Here is a 4,165-nt window from a genome sequence, read left to right on the forward strand (position 1 = left end):
GAAAATAGATGGAAAGAGTAGAGGGGATGGACGCCAAGGAAGAGGGAAAGAAGAGGAAGAAGGGAGGGAAGGAAGAGGAAGAGGAAGAAGGGGGGGGGGGGAGGGAGAGGAAGAGGGGATGGAAGGAAGAAGAAGAGGAGAGAGAAGGAGTTGGAGGATGAGGAGACGAGGGCGAAGAGGAGAATAAACAGGAAGAGGAAAAAAAGGGAGGAGGAGGAAGAGGAGGAGTAGGGAAGAAGAAGAAGGAGGAGTTAGGATGTAGGAGAAGAAAAGAGAAGGAGGAGGGAGAGGAGGGGAAAAGAAGGGGGAAAGGGGGAAGGGGAAAGGAAGGGGAATAGACAAACCAAATAAGCTTTCATCAAATATACTGTACAGGAACCTCAAGACCTTATCATTTCAAATTCTTGGATCTTATTATATCATTATTATTATCATCATATATTTTTTAACCTTTTCGCTTTCCTTTGTAGTGACACTGTGTACAGGGTATTATCTGGTTTTAATTCTGCCAATTATTTCCTTCTCTTTCCCTCATTCTCCCTTTCTCTTCTCCGCGTCTCTGTCTTTCATTTTTTTTTATCCGGGAGCCTTCCTGACATCTTTTCTAGGCTTCTTAAGAGAAAGGAGGAGGAGGAGGAAAGGAACTAAGATATAGATACACACACACACATATGTATATATATATAATATATATCCATAGACATATATTCATACATACAAGTATATACACATATATGCATACATACACACACACACACACACACACACACACACACACACACACACACACACACACACACACACACACACACATACATATATATATATATATATATATATATATTATATATAGATATTTATATACATTTATATATATACATATTATATATATATATATATATATATATATATTTATATATATTTATATATATACATATAATATATATATTTATATACATATATATATATATATGTATATATATGCATAAATATATGTATATATATGTATATATATGTATATATGTATAAATATATGTATATATATGTATGTATATATATACATATATATACGTACACACATATATATACACACACATGTGTGTGTGTGCATACATGTACATATAAATAAATAAATAAATAACTAAATAACTAAATAAATAAATAAATATATATATATATATATATATATATATATATATATATATATATATATATTCACAACACACACACGTACACACACACACACACACATACATACATACACACATACACACATACACACACTGACACGCACACACATACACACACACACACACACACATATATGTATATATAGGTATATATATATATATATATATGCGTGCGTGCGTGCGTGCGTGTGTATGTGTGTGCGTGTGTGTGTGTGTGTGTGTACGTGTGCTTGCGTGTGTGTGTGTGTATAAATTTCTACACATTCATGTACAAATGTGTACATATATTTTTTCTCTGCGTGTTAATCGATAAAAAAAAATTTGCACAACTTGAAATCAGTCAAAGTATCTCATGCAACCACTACGCACATTAACTACGCTCACCACAGCCGTTTATGTTTCTTTCAATACTATGATTTAAATGTAAATATAAAAGCCTTCGTCAGTTTTCCAATCTCGTGTGACAATGTCCATCCAGTCGACGACTTGTCTTTACTTTCACTTCTAATGACTTGTCTCTCTCTTACAGGACCTCCTCACCCCCCCCCCCATCCCTTCCTTCCCCAGCTGTCCCAAATGTCCCCTCCCCCCCACCCCCCCTCCATTTCCCACGCCCCACACAAACCCCCACCACGGAAACACCTAACTCTTTATAATACACTTCTAACAATTCTCTCTCTAACCCTAGCTACGTTTCGTAAATATAACCCTCCCCCTTTCACTTATCCTGTCACCCTATGTCCCTTTCCCCTCCTCCCCCATCCTCCCTATTACCCTTAACCCCCCTTCCCCCTCAATTTTACCTTTAATGTCCCCCTCCCCCTCCTCCCTCTTACCCTTAACCCCCCTTCCTTCCTACATCTTACCCTTAACCCCCCACTCCCACCCCATACGCCCCCCTCCCTCCCTCCCTCTTACTCTTAACGCCCCTCCCCCCTCCCCCCCTCCTTCCTCCATCTTACCCTCAACCCCCCTTCCCCTCCCTCCCTCCCTCTCCCCCACCCCACCTCATGTTCTGCCCCAGCTACCAGGCGGCTTTGGAGGAGCTGCTAACTGGTCCGCTAATAATGATGATGGGGACTTAGTGCTAATTTGTGAGCGGGAGTCAGCTCTGCTCTGGCTTACCGGTGGGGGGTGGGGGGTTGGGGGGAGGGGGTGGGGGGGTGGGGGTGGGGGGTGCTTGGTGGGGGTGGGGGAGGGGGGGGTGGGCGGCTTGATGTTTCGTGTGTTCCTTTCTCTCTCTCTCTTTTTTTTTTTTCTTTTTTTTTGGATTTTATGAAAACTACATATCCACGTGGCCGCTTGTGAGGGAGTAGGTTTGGTTTTAAATGTATATGTGATCGTGTACAATGTGATATATATATAAACATACGCATAAGTATAAATATATGTATATAAATATATGTTTAGACATATATATGTATATATATATTTATACATATCTCTATGTATTTATACATGTATATATATAAATATATATATATATATATATATATATATATATATATATATATATATATGAGTGTATGTATAAATGTTTATGAGTAGATATGTGCACGCGTGTATATACACATACGTTTACTGTACATCAAATTAATAAATACTCGTATATCATATACTTCCACAACTGCGCATACCCCATTACTCTAGGTAACTGTTTCCTCTAACTGATGTCCGCATTTACCTAAACGCTGCTTTCTTCTCCTTTTGGAAAACCGCTTACCTTGTCGACGACACAGAGATAGAGATGATAACAACAGCATGGCCATTATCCCATAGATTTCCATAATGCGAATCGGCTGGTCGTTAAACTTTGCCTTTCTAGATTTTATTTGGGGTGCTGTGCGTGCGTGGGTGGGGGGAGGGGTGGGGGGAAGGGAGGGGCAGGGGATAGAGGGGGGAGGAGAGATAAGCCCCCCAGCGACCCCTGCTGTTACCCTTTCCTCTTCCCTCAATAAAATTGTATTAATCGTCCCAGCCTCTTGCTCTGTGTGTAAATCTCCTTTCCCGCAAACCTACCCATTTACCCATTACATTCCCCATTACCTCCCCCCCCCAAAACTTTTCCTCCATCTAAGCCCCACTAAACCAAACTCCCACCACCTACTCACCCCCAACCTCATCCCATTTACCCCCCCCCCCCTCCTAAACCCATACCAATCTTCCATTTTCTTCCCCTCCCCCTTTTCCCCCCCAATCTCCCCCCCCCCTCCCTTAGCGACGATTAGCAGTCCTCCCCTAATCTTCTCGAATGTCCAACAGCGCCTCATAAACCCTTCCGACTCACTCAGTGTGAAGCCGCCGCCCCCATCGGTCATCACGGGGGCACTAACGACCGATTAGAGGCGGTGGTTCGGTGGTTGGGCGATGATCACGCGCTAACGACCCTTCAGAGGCGGTGGTTCGGTGGTTGGGCGATGCTCACGCGCTAACGACCCTTCAGAGGCGGTGGTTCGGTGGGTGGATGATGGCCACGCGTTAATCGTTAGAAGCTTTGGTTCGCTCGTTCGACGATGCTGAGGCGCTAACGACCATTAGAAGCGATGGTTCGCTCGTTCGACGATGCTGAGGCGCTAACGACCATTAGAAGCGGTGGTTCGCTCGTTCGACGATGCTGAGGCGCTAACGACCATTAGAAGCGGTGGTTCGCTCGTTCGATGATGCTGAGGCGCCAACGACCATTAGAAGCGGTGGTTCGCTCGTTCGACGATGCTGAGGCGCTAACGACCATTAGAAGCGGTGGTTCGCTCGTTCGATGATGCTGAGGCCAACGACCATTAGAAGCGGTGGGTTTGCTCGTTCGACGATGCTGAGGCGCTAACGACCATTAGAAGCGGTGGTTCGCTCGTTCGATGATGCTGAGGCGCAACGACCATTAGAAGCGGTGGTTCGCTCGTTCGACGATGCTGAGGCGCTAACGACCATTAGAAGCGGGGTTGGTTCGCTCGTTCGACGATGCTGAGGGGCTAACGACC

This window comes from Penaeus chinensis, chromosome 40 (genome assembly GCF_019202785.1).
Source record: "Penaeus chinensis breed Huanghai No. 1 chromosome 40, ASM1920278v2, whole genome shotgun sequence".
Lineage (NCBI taxonomy): Eukaryota > Metazoa > Arthropoda > Malacostraca > Decapoda > Penaeidae > Penaeus > Penaeus chinensis.